Raw genomic sequence first — 19,132 nt, forward strand, 5'->3', positions numbered from 1 at the left:
AGACTGATAGGTTCATGCACCTACCATTTGAACAGAATCCTAACCTGTTTCCTGGCTTTAAGCAAAGTTCCTTGGTATTTCTTTGATTTAAGTTAAAACTGGTTTTCTTACTAGTAATGAGTGAACTCATTATTGAAAGTAGTTAGATTATGTAAGAAATTGTGTGATAAATACAAGGTAGGCGGGAAAGGAATGGAAGACAATTATAGACACCAGAGATAGTGTGAGAAGAGGGTGGGAAAGGACAGAGGGTGAGAAAGAGGGATAAAAATAATTCTAGGAACTAGAAATGGAAAATTTTTTATAATATGAATGATTAAGTCACTATGCAGTATATACTGGACTTGTGTCCATGGAAATGTATATATCAGCTGTGTTTGCTATGAAAATATTTAGATTAATTAAGGTCTTTAGTAATTCAACACAATGCAGGGGGAAAACAGTATAGAAAGCAAACATAAATACCAGAAACAGTGTGGGAGGGGGGGGGGGGAGTAAAGCAAAACATGCAGAAAACAAGAAATGGAAAATGATTTGCTGACAATAACATGTTTGTTGATGTGCTTGATTGAGACAATATATAGTGTACTCTGGATGGAAAATCTCATTTTGTATGCTGTAATGATGTGCAGTGAATGAATGTAAATAAATAAATTAATAAAAAATAAAATAAAATAAGATAGATGAGAAACCAGAAAAAAAAAAAATAAATTTGCTTCTTGTGTTCTTTATGCTTTTACAGAAGTGGGAAATATGCCATAAAGCAGAAAGAACCTGAAGAGAGAAAACTTTATGGGGACTCAAGAGCAGCCCTCAAATACCATATAGAAAGTGGACTAAGGAACCAGCAGTTAGCGTAATGGCTATGTTGCTGGACTCCCACGTAGTCGACCACAGTTCGAGTCCAGGACCCGGCAGCTTAAACTCACGCCGGGTGCGTGTGTGTGCATGCCCAAGATCCCAAGAGGAGAATGGAGGAGAAGGGACTGCAGCGTGGCCATCCCCCCTGGGGGGTGATTTCTCGCTTCCTGTCTCTCTGTCTCTGTCTGTCTGGTGAGCACACGTGCCCTATAGCAAAAAAAAAAAAAAAGTGGACTAAGATTTTACTGAGGGGGCCAGCAAGTAGTATGGTGGTTAACGGTGCTGGACTCTGACATGGTTAACTGCGGTTCGGGTCCCGGACCTGGCAGCTTGCTTTCTCACTTTCCCTTTCTCTTTCTCTTTCTCTCACTCTCACTGTATCTTTATCCCTCTCACTCTCACTGTATCTTTATCCCTCTCTGGTCAAATTAAAATAAGTAAACAAATAAATAAATAAAAAGCTAAAAAGAAAATAATTCTTTAAAATAAAAGATTTAACTGTGTCAGACAGTTCTGAAAGTCTCAACATAACTGAAGTAATATTCTGTGTCTTAGGAATCTACACCACACAAAAACAGCTCTGTAGAAGGTAAATAACTAATCCAGTAATCATTTAAACGATATTGCATAACTAGATATATGGACAACGTGTTTGGCTCCTCAGCTTAGAACACAATCAGTGAGGAAGCTCCTTTTTTGCATGTGTTATGTATCTTATCTCTTCAACTACTCATAATATTTTTAAGAACAAAAATCTTCATCCTTTTATCCTCACACCTAGCTCAGGGACTGACTGCATAGAGCAGCATCAAATATGTCTTTTCCACTGATCAAAACAAAGAATGAATGTTTAGATTATTAATCTACAATTTTTATTTAATGCTTTCACTGTACACAAAGCAATATGCAAGAAAATATATCTTGTCTCTCAAAAAATCACATTCTATTGAAGAAAATTAGAATTAGAGGGAGAATATGACAACTCAAACTGAATGGCTCTAAGTGGAATGATAAAGTACATGCTTGACCACCAGTTTTTGGTCAATATCCTGTCTGCTCAAGTTTATTTAAAGCCTACAGAACACAGATGTTTCAGGGCTTTTAGTTAAAAAGAATTATGCCTTTAATAACAACTTACGTCCCTACTGGATGGCAGGCACCATGCTGCACCTGTAGGAACATAGTAGGACTAATACATCACTTTCAATCTAACAGAACTCTAAAAGATGCACACAATCACAAGTTAACATTGAGATTCAGTGGTGCATTGAGCATCTGATGTTCTTTACTGTTAAATTGCTTGGGTCTATATTTCATGCAGTTTATAGATGGTGGCAGCTGCCCAGGGAAGGCAATCTGAGTTGCTATCTAGAAATGAGCTATGGAGAGCAGTGTGTACCACTAGCCTGTTTTGCAGTACTTAGATGCTAACTGGGGACTCAAAAAACAGCGAAAATTCAATCATTATTAAAAGGATTTTCAGTTAAATTTTTATCAAATATTCTTTAATTTAACCCTTTTTTGCATGCCAAATTTTGTTCTTCAAATATTATTTAGTCAATACTCTTCTTATGAATGAGGACAAATCAGATATTAAAAACTAAAGCTCAATTGGCTAAAATAAAACAAAACCACATCTCAAATATACTAAGAATGGAATGAAGAAAAGTAAAGCATCTCCTAGTCAAGCATGGTCATGCTGCAATTGTTGCCTGGTGGTCGAGGCATCTAGCTCTTATATAGCTAACCAAACAGTGCAAGCTCCTGATTCACTGGCTTGAGAAACATGCTGGGCCCATGTGCATACACACCCAAAACCCTGAAAGGAGGGAGAGATGGAGAAGGGACTGCAACATGACTATGCCTCATGGGGGGGTGGGGGTTTCTTTCTCCTCTCATTCTCACAGTGTCTCTGTGTCTTTCTGTAGCAAGTATATGTGCCCTCTGGCACATAAATTAATTAATTAAAAATAAATGAATAAATGTAAATAGGAGAAAAAGCAACATAAAAATAGAAGTTGAGGACTGAGCCGCACAGTGTAGTGGTTAAGGGAGCAGGATCTCACATTGCCTACTATGATTGAAATCCTAGCCTGGTGGCTTGAAAATCATGGAGGGCACTTGTATGCCCATCATCCTGACAGAATGGAGAAATGGAAGGCAATGAATTGCAGCAAGGCCATGCCTTATGGGGAGGTGCTTTCTCGCTTTCCCTTTATCCCTGTCTCTTTCTGATAAGTGCACATACACTGTGAAACTAAAAAATAAATATGTAAGTTGATTATTTGGATTAGGCAGAAAAGAGACAGCAATGTCAAATTTCCTATAATAAATTTGATATTTTCAGTAAAGTAGAACTTTGAGTGCCCTACTATATAAACTTCAACATTTTAAGGAGAAAATTTTAACCTGTAACATTAAAAAATAGCAATTTGTTACATATAATGGAAACAAGAAGAGGAATGTATTTGTGGAGTTTGGAACAAAAGGTGCCTTCAGTGACAGGTGGTATATAGAGAAGATGCACATAAGCTTTGGTAAAACAGCTTGAGTTGGAATCCCAGCTCAATGCCTTCTAAGTTTGTGCATGTAATTTAACCTCTTTGTGCCTCAGTGTCTTCATCTACATAGTGAAAAGGAAGAAAAATCATAGCTGTATTTGATATTACTGTATATAATCTTCTGTTCCTACTTTAGTTATGCTAATCTGGCATTGTGAGGAGAAACTTAGTCAATTCATGTTGTCTGTCTAGCACAGTACCTGGAGCTTATTAAACTATAAACTCTCCAAAGAAAATATTTCCAATTTAACTGATGTTTTCATCTATTTTTACAAACTCTAAATTTCACATTTTTTTTTTTTTAAGGTTTTAACCATAGGGCACATGTGTTTGCTGGAGGGACAAAGAGTCAGACAGAAAGTAAGTGAGAAATCATCCCCCAGGGGAAATAGCTATGCTGCAGATGGCCATGGTGCAATCCCCTCTCAATTCCCCTCTCAGGATTTTGGGCATGCACACACATGAGTCTGCTGTAATTTTCAAGCCACAGTCAGCCACATGGGAATCTAGCACCTTAACCACCATGCCACCTGCTGGCCCCTTCACTTTTTCTAAAATGAGCTTTAAAAGGTGATTATGTTTATCATTAGTACTAAGCACCTGCTACTACATCATAAAGCATGTAAGAATAGCTAAGTACACTACATAGCAACATCCAGCATTTAATCCAAATGGCCAATCCTGGATTCTCTCCCAATTTTTTCTGTATAGTAACTTGTTGATGCCATATGTGAGGACCCCACAAAACCAACCATTAATCAGAACTAATCACAGAAGTAACATAAAAGCACATGGCCAGCCCTGGGCTTGAGCAGCCTGTTACATAATCAGAATACATTAAAATTACGACCACCACAAAATTTTGTAAAGGCTGGAGGTTGGGACAAGGATAAAATAACTAAGCAAACATATTTTAAAGATCATAGACAATATTCTCTCTAAATGAACCTAACTTAATGCCTCTTGCAAGGTCAAATCAATGGTGAAATGAGAATTGGCCGAATACTAGAGTAACTTCCAGCTAAATAAAAAGCCAGATATTCTTTTCTTCAGTGACAACAGAAAACATCCTGAGAGACAAGAAGGGTTGATCACTGATGCCAAAAATGTACTTTCCATTCTTTGAGGCTTGTAAAGTCTCTCCTTTTATCCGTTTTCTATTTTTCCTCATATAGCCATTCTCCATTTTTCTCAATGACCTTTCTTCAATCCGACTCAGCCTCTGTCTAATGGCCTGAAGAGGACTTCTTCACATGATAGAAAGCTTTAGATTTAAGATCCCCCTCCTTCATTAGAAGGAGAAGTGGACAGCCTCTATGTGCTGGGTGTTAATGAAAGTGAAGAAAGATTTTTTTGTATGTGTTTTACACATTATGTTCTTGACTCCTAGAGGTGCTACAATAAATTGCCGCGCTTCATTTACAAGGAGCCATAACAGAAGCAAAATGAGAATCTGGCGACAAATTGCTTCTCAGTCACCCTGGGTCAGGCTGTTGGGGCTAATGAGAAGAGGGGCTCTAATTTTAAACTCCTCCTCAACCAAGCCATTCCTGCATTAATGTTCACTGTTGTAAATTGTAAAGTCAAATGAAGGAGCACTGTTGAAAATTAACCAGTATTTTTATCCTTCGAGTACCCAATAGAGTATATTTTGGCTTCTGTGACTGGTGGTTATCAAAGGCAGCTCGGGCTACACCAGGGGTGCCAGCCTCCTCGGCTAGATTGCTCCCTCCCCAACACATCACTGCTCTGTTAATTCCTTCTTTTACACCCAAGCCTTCCTTCCATTCTCACAAAGAAAAATCAACTGGCAGAAGCAAGTAGTATAGGTTTTCAACAAGATTATAATGTGGTCTGTAGGAGCTGTGTTTGAAACCAACCCCTTTATGGGTCCACTTAGCCTGATACTGTATATAGGCATTAAAAGTCAGAGAATTATGCTATCCAGTTAGTCCTGCTGCATGCCTAATGATCTGTAATTATGTATATGGAGGAAGAGCCTGTACATCACTGACCCTGTCAGGACGGGAAGCACTTTGTAGAAAGAAGCCTAAAGCAGGATTTGAACAAATAATGAGAAAGCAATGCAGCACCTGCCTCTCACAAGCTACTTTTGTAATCCTACATCTTGCCAGTTTATAAAAGCAAATGGCAGGAAAGAAGAGGTGCAGGAGAAAGGAAGATGTTTCCCACATTGATGTCCCCAAACAACTCAAAATTTGAGGTTGGTTTTGGGTTTTTTGTTGGTACTATGTGTTAAGTGTGTATTAATGAGAAGTTCCTCTTCTGTGTGTAATGTGTCTGTCCGGGTGCATTCTTCCATGGAATCACTACATAAAATACAAATTAACCACACTACCCTAGTCTAATCATTGTAATCAGTTATGTTTTCATGTGTACATTACTGATATATAAGGCTGTTGTAGTTCTTGTGTGTGGTTTAATTGCTTGTTTTTGCATATCTTGTGTGATTGATGATGTTCTAGAAATCTTTTCCCCTAAAGGAGACTTTGTAAATTACTTTGTTTAGATGCTAATGATTGTATTTCATTAGTGGCCCTCTCATCCAGAATCATCTTTAAATGAATGAATATGCCATAATTAAAAATCTGAATTATGAATTACTTTGAAAGGAGACAACATTGTCCCGATTTCCCACTGCGACACAGTGTTATTTCAATTATGTAAATATGTTTAATCATTCCCCTTTTGTTTTTCTAATTATTTAATATTAATGTTGCTTTACCCCTTTATTGCTACAAGAAGGGATATGGCATCTTAAATGAGAGTACTTAGACAAGTGATACACAGATGACTAGATTAAAGCAGACATTTATCAGAATGCATAACCCATTTCAAAAACAAACATGCTATTAACATTCATACTAATATAGCAATACTGGCTATAATTGCACTTCATGAATGTTTTGTCTGTACAAATCTAATGTATTCACAATGAACAATTTCCAATTATTTTTTTTCCTTATAGAAAGTCCAAAACCCTTGGTGAAAGTTTCAGTTATCTTGAGGTATACATCTGAACCAACCATAAAACCATCATTTTTTCTACACTAGGAAATTTGCAGCTGCTGGAGTACTACTAAACTTGACATATTCAACTTTACCTCTCTACTTTGAACCTTCAAAAAATGTTGGCAAAAACATAGAGAATGTTTTAATTCCCTTCCCCCTTTTTGTACTCTCTCCCTGAAATAGGAGAAATATTAGGAAATTTACTCTCCAGTTCAACAGCTCTCTCACAAGCCTTCAAGAAGGTACACTTATGAGAGAATCATGAACCCAGCACTGAAGAGCTACAGAGGGTCACAGTGTATGACAGTTAACTTTATACATTCACACTTCAGGCATCTTATTCTAACCAACTGCAGACACCTGATTGGTCCTTTAGAAAACATGGCACTGACTTCAATTTAGACATTTCTATTTTAGTGCAGCTTAGACTACACAGGAATATGTTCCTCTACTATTTAGTAATTTAGATACTTTCAATATTAGTGCTAACTGACTCTTGAAGTATAAGAGCCTTAATTATGTTGGTTTAATATTTTGTGCTTAAATATTGTTATTTGTAAACTAACAGTGGGAAATGCTACAACTTCCCCATGTTTCTTTCTTATTTCAGTGCTACAATAAAATATGCTATCGTTGATTGTTACATTAATGATATTTAGAATTTTAAGCACATGATTTTAAATAGTTGGTTTTTACCTACATATTATAGGAGAGCACAATCTTCAAAGACCTTCCTTTCCAACCACCATTTTTTTTTCTAATTTGAACCCCTATTTTTAGCAACCACGGAAACCAGATCTATGACTTACTATTATATCTGCATATAATTTGCATGGAAACATACAAATTGCCTTGCCTCTTCATTAACTACCTCCACAAAACACTCAGTGACATCACAGTATTTAGTATTATACACAGACAAAAATAAAGTGAAATTTCCAAGTTGTTAAGAAAATTATATAAATTACTTTCTATATACTTTAACAATTTATTTCCTCAATAAGAGAAAAAATAATCATACTAAGGATGTGGTAGACAGTTAGCTAGTAATGAGCGGGCAGCCCTAAGAGAATAGCAGAAGGATACATGTCACATCAATCACAATTTATCAGGAGTTACAACCAGACCCTCCATGAGATGCCTTCTTCCCACAAATAACATTTTTCTTCCTTGGTACCTGAGGAAGATACATAGGGATGATTGTAATTTTCCCTCTTATCATTCCTCATAAATACAAAAAGGCCCAACCATACATTTGGTCAACATCCCAATTCCCACTGGGGCGATAAACTAATTGCATAGTCTATCCTAATTAAGCATCATGGCTCACACTGGGCATGTGCAGTTAGGTAATCAAATTCCTCAAATTTTTCACCTGAGAGATGCGCAAATGCAGTAGAAAGCCCAGGAATTGAAACAAAGGACATAAATAATATGACAGACCTCCCACTGTTAAATATTCATTATCACCCTGATAATAAAAATAACACCTAAACCAGTTCCAAACTATAGCAGTTGCTACCTAGCAACCCGCCCACCTAAAGGTCTTTTGGGTGCACTTCTTTTCTAAAATCTTTCTTTCCTATTAAATTATCTTTCCTACCTACTTTTATTTTGGTTGTGGCTTTATTTTGTGCGTAGGGACAGGTCTCTAATTTTAGTGACCTGGACCCAAAGAATCAAGGATTTCACAATGCAGCTCAACACTCTCCCATCCTATGACAAGGGTACTATTGATTTTCCCCTAATTCTATTAACAAAACGCTTCCAGGGCCAGCAGGTGACATGGTGGTTAAGGTTCTGGACTTCCACATGGCTGACTGCAGCTCAAGCCCCGGAACCAGAGGCATAAAAATCAAGCTGGTCACATGGGAGTACATGCCCAAAATCCTAAGAAGAGAATGGAGAAGAAGGGATTATAGCATGGCCATCCCCACCTAAGGCGTGATTTCTTACTTCCCTCTCTTAGCCTCTCTCTGTCTCTCTCTGGTGAGCTCACACTCCCTACAGCAAAAAACTAACAAACAAACAAAAATGTTAGAGCCTCTCAATGTGTACTGCATCTCTCTCACTTTTCCTTTCATTTTTTTAAAGTTTTTATTTTGCTTATTTCTTCTATGAAAGAGAGAGAGAGATTGGCACTTCCAATAAGAACCTCACACCACAATTTACCCCCAGTCTCAGCTGGCCCAGATCATAGGCAAACTCTCACTCTCACCCTCTGTCTGTCTGTCTCTCTCTCTCTCTCTCTCTCTCTCTCTCTCTCTCTCTCTCTCTGCATGCTCCACATGGGCCCAGTAGCCTTACTGCTATACTACAGTCTGGTCCTTCTCTCATATTTTTCATTCATTTATCTGTCTTATGTTTGAGACTAATTTATTAACCTCACTTTCTAATTTACTAATTTGTTCGTTGGATCTGGCCAAAAATTGATTTCATCTACCGAGTTTTGTTTGTTTTGATGATTATAGTTTTAAACATGTTCCCTAAAGATGTACATCAACACCATTTTTATTTTATAATAAAAGGATTTAAAACTTTGAGATTTTTTTTATATAGGACATATGTACTTACCAGAGACAGAGAGAGGGAGAGAGAGAGAGAGAAAGCGAAAAATCACACCCCGCCCCCGAGGGGATGGCACACCTCAACTCTTTCTCCTCCATTCTCCTTGAGGAATTTGGGGCATGCACGCCGACATATGCACCCAGAGTGTTTCAAGCCTCTGGGTCTGGTACTCAAACTGCAGTCAACCATGTGAGACTCCAGAACCTTAACCACAATGCCACCTGCTGGCCCCAACATCTTATTTAATGTTCTTTTCAGATTTTTTTTTTCTTTTCCTGGAGAATGAAGAAAATTATTAATTGATTGTGTTGGCTCATGGCTTCTTTCTTGGTGTTAAGTTTTCCCGTGAGCTCTGAAAGTTTAGATGTAAGATCTCCTTGGGTGTTCAATTCTTTCTCTTTGCATCTCTTCCACCACGTTTTGCCCTACGTGACTGGGAGTTTGGCAGCTGCCACCACACAGCCCCCTTCCATGTATTTTAGCTCTTGGGCTGACCCTATATTTGCTTGACACCTACAAACAGCTCATGTATGGTCAGAGTCCAAGACAGTAGTCACAGCTCCTCTCAGATTTTACTCGTGGGTGAAGAGACATGGTCAAGTGTGTATTTTACTCAATAAGCCAGTTCTGATCTCCTATTATACATAGGGGTTCTGTCTTTGTTTTTCCCACTAACTAAGCTGGCCTACACAGCTGGTTTCTGATTCCAGAATTCAGAAACCCAGGCTTCCAGACTCACCATTTTTTTGTTTCTGGTTCATGAGGGTGATGTTATCTGTTTTTTTGTTTATTTGTTTTTGTGGGTTTTTTCCCTGCTGTATCTTAAAAATATAAAAATGTATTATTGTTACGTTTTCTGTGTTGTTCTCTTAGAAAGGAAAAATCTGTAGATGAACTCAGATCTCTACAATGATGTCTATGGACACAGACTCTCCTGTTCAATGTTAGTGTCAGGCTCAGACAGCTAATGCCAGGGTCCACCAACGCTCCCCCTCACCACATCCCCTCTATCATCCTCCCTCCCTCCTCTATCTTGAGGAATCTTTGTCAGATCTCATGTGAGGGCAGGGTGTACTAGTCAAAATAATTTATAATAACCACTGTATAAAACAATCTCCAGTTTCATTAGCTTAACAAAGTAAAAGTTTGGTTTTTGGAGGTTTTTTTTTGTTTTTTTTTGTTTTTTCCTTATATACCAATGCAGAATGTGTGACTCTCCAGGGGAGCTGTCCTTCAAGAGAAGATTTAGGGACTGATGTTGCTTTCATTTGGGTTGTTTTTGAGTTATTGGAAATTATGAATAGAGTTACTATAAATATTTGTGCACATTTGCTTCTCAGAAAGATATTCAAGAATGAGATTGCTAGATCATATATATTTAACTTTATAAGAAACTGCCAGATCATATTCCAGAGTGACTATACCATTTTGCATTTCCTATAACGATATTAGAAAACTAGTTTCTTTGCATCCTGGTCAGTACATGACATGGTCAATATGTTTAATTTTATCCATTCTAGTATATATGTAGCAGCAACTAATCACGGTTTTAAATTTACATTTCCATAATGGCTAGGGATGTTGAACATCTTTTCATGTGCTTGTCATTACTATATACTCTTGGTGAACTGTTTATCTTTTGTGCATTATTAATTGTTTTCTTATTGTTGAGCTTTATGAATTCTTTATATATTCTCTCAATTTGTAGCTGGTCTACTCAATTTTATGACAGTGTCTTCATAGTACAAGTTTTTAAATTTTTTTTTATAAAGTCCAGTTTATCTACTTTTTCTTTTATGGTTCATGCCTTTGGTGTCATATCAGCAAACTCATCACCAAACCCAAGTCACATAGATTTTTTTCTTTGTTTTCTTCTGAGTTTTTATAGTTTTATGTTTTATATTAAGACCTACCATCCATATTTAGCTAATTTTTTAATAAGGAACATACACCTTATTTTAAAAGTCTAGGGACCAGCAGTTAGTGTAATGGCTATGTCGCTGGACTCCCATGTAGTCGACCGCCGTTCGCGTCCCAGACCTGGTGGCTTAAAACTCATGCCGGGAACCTGTGCACATGCGCCCAAGATCCCAAGAGGAGAACGGAGGACAAAGGACTGTGGTGTGGCCATCCCCCCTGGGGGGTGATTTCTCGCTTTCTGTCTCTCTGTCTCTCTCTGTCTGGTGAGCACACGCCCTATAACAAAGATCTCTCCAAAAAAAGAAAAAGAAAAAAAGTCTACATCAAGGTTTATCTTATTTGTCTAGATATCCAGTAATTTCAATACCATTTGTTGAACAAACTACCCTTTTACCATTGTCACCTTTGCACCTTTGTCAAAATCAATTAGCTATATTGATTTGCATCAATTTCTGGAGCCTCTTGTCTGATCTACCGATCTATATTTCTAGCTTCCTGCCAACACCACACTTTTTTTTTTTATAGATCACATATTAGTTTATTTTTAACACCCATCATGCCATGAACTCATAGGGAATAGGTTCCAGTAGCTCAGGATCCTTTCCATTGGTTCTCACAAAGTGTGCTTCTCTGGGTGGAGCAGGCTGGCACTTTAGTTGTACCCAGGTACCTTTCTCTTTGACTTCTTTCTTTTTCTGCTCATTTTCCTTCACATGTTTTAGGAAGCTATCTCTGCTCTTAGAATGCTTAATATGCTCAATATGCACATTAGTTCTCTTGGCAAGAATCTTGCCCTTAACTTGTTTGTGTACAACAATGCCAACAGCATGCTGGGTAACGTGGTAGACTCTTCCAGTTTTGCCATGGTAACATTTGTGGGGCATTCCTTTTTGAACAGTACCCATCCCCTTGACATCTACAATATCACCTTTCTTGTAGATTCACATATATGTTGCCAAAGGAACAACTCCATGTTTTCTAAAAGGCCTAGAGAACATATATCGGGTGCCTCTTCTCTTTCTCCTTGAGTTTGTCATTTTGGTTAATTACTGGAAGATGGCGGTTCTAGCCAAAAGGACCAACACCACACTGTTTTGAATACCATAGATTTATAAACAAAAAGTGGATAGTGTGATTCCTCCAACTTTTTCATTTTTGGAATTGTTTTAGCCACTCTTGTTTCTTTGCTTTTTCATATAAATCTTACCGTCAGCTTATCTGTATCTACAAAAAAAGTCCTGAAAGAATTTTGATTAATTCTGCATTAAATATACAGATTCATTTAGGAACTATTTGACATCTTTATTATGTGGAATGTTCAAATCCATGAACTTGTATGTCTATTTACATTTCATCAGTGTTATACAGTTGTCGGTATAAAAGTCTTCCATATATTTTATTAGCTATATACTCAATTTTTTTGAGATTTTAAATGTTAAATATAAGTACAATTGATTTTTGCATGTTCATCTTTCATGCTGTAATTATGACAAATTTATGTAATCCTAAAAGTTATTCACAAATTCCTTGGAATTTTTTTTCCCAGAGGGTACTATGCACTTGCCAGAGAGAAAGAGAGACTGAAATCATCCACCAGTGGGGTATGTTCATGCCACAATCCTTTTTCCTCCATTTCTCTATCTCATCAGGATTTGGGGTACACACATACAAGTACCCAGCACATTTTTCAAGTCATCAAGGCCAGGATATGTACTATGGTCAGCCATGTGGAATACAGTCGCATATGCACAGCACTTACCCACTGCACGATGGGACCAGCTTAATTTCTTGCAATATTTTACATAATGATGTCTATTAACAGGGGTGGTTTTATTTCTTTCTTTCCAATATGTATTGCCTATTATTTCATTTTCTTATCTTATTACATTAACTAGAAATAAGGATGGTACACATCCTTGCCGTGTTCTCAATATTGGGCAGAAAGTGTTCAATTTTTCACTACTAAGTGTGATGCTACAGGTAGATTTTTGTGTGTGTGTGGATGCCTTAATCAGATTGAGGAAGTTCCCTCCTTTCTCTAATTTGCTTAGAGTTATAATCACGAGTAGATGTTGTATTTTATAAAAATGTTTTTATTTTCTCAAGTTGATATGATTGCATGGACTTTTTTCTTGGGGTTAATATGGTCAATTATATTGATTAATTTTCAAATGTTGGGGAAAATACTTGCATTCTCAGGATAAACATCACTTGGTTGTAGTATATTCTTTTTGTATACTGTTGAATTCAATTTAGTACTTTTTTGCTAAGGATTTCTACAAGTATGTTCATAAGAAATACTGCTCTCTACTTGTCTTTTTTTGTGTGGTATCATTATCTGACTTTGTCATTAGGGTAATGTTGGCTTTACAAAAATGAGTTGAGGTTTGTTTCACCTTCCTTTATTTTTTTGGAAGAGATTGTATAGAATGATGCTAATTCTTCTTCAAATTGTTCATAGAATTGTGAGTGAAACCAACTAAGCTAAATAGTGAGAGAGAGAGATTGAGATTGAGAATTTTGCTATCGGGTGTGCGCACTCACCAGAGAAACAGAGAGAGACGGAAATTGAGAAATCACACCCCAGGGAGGATGGCTATGCTGCAATCCCTTGTCTTCTATTCCCCTCTCAGGATTTTGGTCTCTCCCACACATACACACATGCACCCATCATGAGTTTTAAGATGCTGGGTCCAGGACTCAAATAGCAGTTCACTATGTGGAAGTCCAGTGATGTAACCATTACACCATCTGCTGGTTCCAACTTATAGATATCTTTTTCAGGAAGTTTTAAATATAAATTTCATTTCTTTTTATTTATTTTTTACTTTTAAGAGGTTTTTGCCAGGACCAGCAGTTGGTGTAATGGCTATGTCACTGGACTCCCATGTAGTTGACCACAGTTCGAGTCCTGGACCCGGTGGCTTAAATTCACATCGGGCACATGTGCGTGCATGCCCAAGATCCTGAGAGGAGAATGGAGAAGGGACTGCGGTGTGGCCATCCTCCTGGGGGGTGACTTCTTGCTTTCTGTCTCTCTGTCTCTCTCTGTCTTTCCGGTGAGCGCATGCATGGAAAAAACCTCTAAAAAAAAAAAAAAAAAAGATTTTTGCCATAGGGTGCATGAACTCACGAGAGAGAAAGACAGTGAGAAGGAAAGTGAAAAATCATCCCCCAGAGAGATGGCCACATCTCTTCTCTTCCTGGGATCTTGGGCACACATTCACACACACCCACCATGAGTTTCAAGCCACCAAATCTGGAATTGAACTGTGATCAGCTATGTGGGAGTCCACTATGCCATCTGCTGCCCCCTAAATTTCGTTTAATAATTACAGAAGTATTTAGTTATTGGTTTATCTACAGTGAGTTAGTGAGTTCATGCTTTTCAAGGACTCCTCCATTTCATCTAATTTGTTAAATTTATGTGAGCAGGGCTGGTGGTTTTTGTTTTGTTTTGTTTTGTTTTGTTTTTTGAGATCTGATCTTATTTATTTCTTTCTCATAAAAATCTTATTTTTGACTGGATTCAGACTTAGAAGTAGAAGCTCTCAGAGAGGACAGCCTGTGTCTCTTTGCAATCTGTTCTTGGTGTTTTTCTTTAGCCTCCTTCATTCTCTTGGCCAAAAGTTTAGCATATTCTGCTGCCTCTTCCTTATTTTTCTTAGTACGTTGTCTCTTGAGAGCAATGCGCCAGTGTTTGTGTTGCAGGACACATAGAGTCACAAGACGCTGAATCTTAGGTGCTTTGGTCCTAGGTTTCTTACCTTTTTTAAGGGCTTTTTCACAACATATTGGCGGACATCATCTTCTTTAGAGAGATTGAAAAGTTTTAGGATTCTGCTAGCTCTCTTGGGCCCCAGGCAACAAGGCACGGTAGTATTAGTCAGTCCTGGAATATCCTTCTCTCCTTTTTTAACAATAACCAAGTTGAGAATGCTCAGATTGGCATCCACAATGCAACACCAAACAGATTTGTGCTTTCTTTCTCCAGTTCTCCTTGGTCTGTAACAGAAATGTCCCTTACTCAGTAGCAGGCGGACATTGCCGTGGGTCAAGACACCTTGCTTCATGGGGAAACCCTGTTTGTCGTTTCCACCCCTGATTCACACTATATAACCCTTCCATTCTTCACCCAAAGCGTCAGCAGCAACTTCTGTGGCCATACGCTTCTCATAAAAAGTACAAAGTTTGCGTTCATCATCCACTTCAATGAGTTTCTGGCAGCCCGTGGCTGGAAAGGAGATATTCAGCTTCATCTTAAAGCAGCTGACCTCCTCCGAGTCACCACAAAAGAGGCCCAGGACTGCTTTTTTATTCCCTTATTTTCCTTTCAAAATTTGAGGGTTTGTAGTAATGTCCCTTCTTTCATTCCTGAAATTAATCATTTTTATCTTCTCTCTGGTTTCTATTGTCAGTCCTGCTAGAGTTTCATGAATTGCATCAGAATTTTAGAATACCAGTTTTAGGTTTGTTTTCTCACTTCTTCACTCTCCTTGAGCATTAGGAGTTTTCTTTTATAGGCCTCATACCAGGGTAGAAAGCTTCTTCTGGAGCTTTCTTCATTTATTCCATCTCACCTACAATCATAACTCCAGTTTTGATTTTTTTTTTAATGTCAGACTTAAAATACATAACTTCTGTCCAAATTTCATTGGCTAGGGTTTAGTCTATTGCTCCTCTCACTTGCAGAATCCTCCCTTCTGCTGAGAAAATGGTGGGTAACAAGGAAAGGTCACCTGCGAGTGTTCAGAAAGAAAAATCACTATTGTAAATGAGAAGGCTTTTTCCTCTGCTCTTGTGGTCATTGAAACATTACATATTTTCCACACTTAAAACACCAGCCCAAGGAAGGAGAGTCCAAAGTACCTCCCAATTACTTTATCTATGACAAAATCTTTTATCTCCAGATGGCATTTGGTCTTCCCCTTAGGATTCTTCTTAGTTTCATAAGCTATAAACTAAGAAAGATAATGCTCTTTCACCATACATAATATATAACAGAAACAAGAATAAAATGCTCACAATAATGTTACCATTACAAATGGGAAATAATAGGAGATACAAAGCATTTTCCGGTCCATAGCAATTTTTAAATCCCTACGGATAAAATTGTGAAGCACTCCCCCACCAATCCTGTAAGAAGGGAAGATTCCTTATTTAGGACCTGATTATTCTGCACTCTAGATGGAACTCTTTTGTCCATTTTTCTTCATCTCTTCTGCAGCTTTGGCCATGTACATTCCGCAACTGCAGCAGATGGGTTCAAATTCACCTGGCATATCAATGCTAGCAAGTGAATGGTATTTGCATTCTCAATCATTACAAAGAAATATGAAATAAAACTTCCTTATAGAAGAAGACTTTTAGGGACCAGCAGATGGTGTAATGGTTATGTCACTGGACTCCCAGTAACTCAAGTTCTGGAACCTGCAATTCAAGTTCCAGACCCAGTAGCTTAAAACTCACACCAAGTGCATATGTGTGTGTGTGCACAAAATCCCAAGAGGAGGATGGAAATCACCCCTAGGGGGTGATTTCTCACTTTCTATCTCTCTGTCTCTCTGGCAAGCACATGAGCCCTATAGCAAAGACCTCTCTTAAAAAAAAAAAAAAAAAGAGAGAATACATTCTATAACTGATGAAATGTTTATTTCAATAATACTGAGAGAAAGGAATACTGGAGTTGGGAGAAAGTATTCTGCATATGATGGAAACCTTAAATAAGCCCAGGTATCTTGGGCATGTGTGTGTGTGTGTGTGTGTGTGTGTGCGTGTGTTCAAAAGAAGAAACACATTTGGTTTTAAAAACATTTCCATCATTTTGAACCTACAGTTTACAACTGAAAGAATTTAATTATTTAAAAACAAACATTCAAGTGCTCACCTTGAAATCCAGTACATAAATATTTCTGCTTGAATATGGTTTTATAACAAAAAGTTCTCTAAAGCTTTAGAAAAGTTCTGTTTTAGTCTCATGGAAAGTATTTGTATTTTTTTCCTTCTCTAGATATATGAAACTATGTCAAATATGATAATTAAGCAAATACTTGAATTATTCATTTATTTAATTTATTACTCATTTATCTTTATGAACATTTTAAATAAATACTTTGTATCTTTTTTTTTTAATGACAGAGAGCATGTGCACACAACAGAGAGAGAACCCTTAACAAAGTCACAATTTCCTCTTGCCAGTCCTCCCGTTTTTCATCAATATTCTATGGACAAACTCAAAATCTGAGGATCATTAATTTTACTCATTCTCTTAACATTTGCTGTGATCTTCATATGCACCAGATGGAGCTCACCAGCCTTAGTCCTTACCTCACAAAGATTATATTCTGGAAGAGATATTATATTCTATAAAGAGATTATATTCTGAAAGTGTTCAATACCATAAACAATATGAATTAATTAAAGTTATCTAAATTTTAGCATTTCTAAAAATAGATGGCAAAAATATTTTAATTTATGCAAATAGACCAAACAAAAGCAAGAAGGTAAACATTAATGAAAATGGGGGACAGTGCTTCCAGGTAGACACAGACATATTTGTGATCTCAAATATCGTATATATTTCAATAAATATCTTTTCCTTTGGATGGTTCTCTTTCATTGCTCAGGGCATAGAATTATTTTACAAGTGTACAAAATAAAAAATTATTTTTCTCCATTTAAAAAAATTTATTTACATATTCAATCACTGTATATCATTATAGCATGCAAAATAAAATTTCCCAGCATGAATACACTGTATATTGGCCCAGTCAAAGATATTATCAGTGTTTAAAATCTCATAGGAATTTGTGGATGGTGGCTGAAACAGCCTTAGATTGAAATAATATTAATGTCTTACAACATCTCTTCCCATTGCAGTAAAGTTCCTGGACAGGAAGATGAAAAGGAAAATGAAAGATAAATATTTCCAAGGTCTCTACTCCTGGATGAGCAAAGTGGGGGGAGAAGGAAATGGCCCAGAGTGTTGAAAGCCACTGGCCATCAATCTCCTGTCCCTCTCATCACACCTCAAAAAGAAACAGTTATGAAGTTTGGAGAGCAGATATTTATATGGAAGCTTTTCACAACTTGCCCCCCCCATCACATTGCCAACTGAGCTACTCTTGCTAACATGACTTTTTTTTTTAATTAGAGCAATTTGTTTCATAGTACCTTTCTCAAGATCCCATCCCTGCTGTTTGAGCCTCTTCGCCTTAAGGACCCTTCTGCACCAGTGAGCCTTTAGCAAGTCTTGCTTCGAAAAGCAGCAGAGTGCTACATTTCAATACTACAGACTACTTCAAAATCATGTTTTTATTTCCCAGAAAGAGTTTTTAAAAATGTACTACACTTCAGGGGCTGTATCTTGCCAGAGCCCAGCACCAAGGAGCACCTCAATAAACTCTGGAAGGAACTCACTTTTCTCCTTTTGTTGGAAGATAAAGGTAGGTCAGGGGCAGGCCAGAATGCTCTCCCAGAGAAGGCCCACGGCGACTCACATCCAGCAGATTGTGTCTGGTTCTTTCCAAGGTCCACATCCTGCTTCAGCAGTGACTGAGGAAAAGGCGGACCCCAACTCCCACTTTCAGAGCCAACAAGAGCAGATCCAGGGACAAGGTACTCTGAGAACGCCCTATGCACTACTTCTAAAATAAAGCCCCAAGTTTATTCTGTTCCCCCTACTTCCTTTACCTCCTCTCCAAGAGAAAAGTTTTAAAATTTTACTGCAGGATAGACTCCACAATGAATGAATAAACATTACACCTTTAAATAAGAAGCAAGTAGTGATATATAACAATAATTCTGAAGAGCCTATAGTACCCTCCAGTCCACTTTTTCAATCACCCACAAAAATGTCTTAATTTGCCATCTGGGGACAGGTATCCCCTCAAATAAGAAGTTAAATAGACAGGTCTACATCCTAAATTGAAGAAGTGGTGACTTCAGAGTTCCCCAGACGGCATGTCTGTGCTGTAGTACTGTGTATTAGATTCATATTTCTTTGTTACTTTAGGTAGAAAGAAATTCACAAAGTGCAAAGTGTATAGTAGGCAAGGATTAATCAATTATTAAAAATGGATTTATTGAACGGCCCCGGGGGCTCACGCCCCCGGCGCGCGGCGGCGGCGGTGGCGGCAGAGACAGAAGAAGGCCTCAGGGGCTCACGGCCCCGACGCGCAGCAGTAGCA

At 37.7% G+C, this 19,132-nt stretch overlaps 1 pseudogene; it reads right to left on the reverse strand.

Annotated features, from left to right (window-relative positions):
• Positions 1-14,594: 14,594 nt before the first annotated feature.
• Positions 14,595-15,461, reverse strand: LOC102492429 (40S ribosomal protein S6 pseudogene; annotated as a pseudogene).
• Positions 15,462-19,132: the final 3,671 nt, after the last annotated feature.

This window comes from Tupaia chinensis, unplaced genomic scaffold (genome assembly GCF_000334495.1).
Source record: "Tupaia chinensis unplaced genomic scaffold, TupChi_1.0 Scaffold000350_1, whole genome shotgun sequence".
NCBI lineage: Eukaryota > Metazoa > Chordata > Mammalia > Scandentia > Tupaiidae > Tupaia > Tupaia belangeri.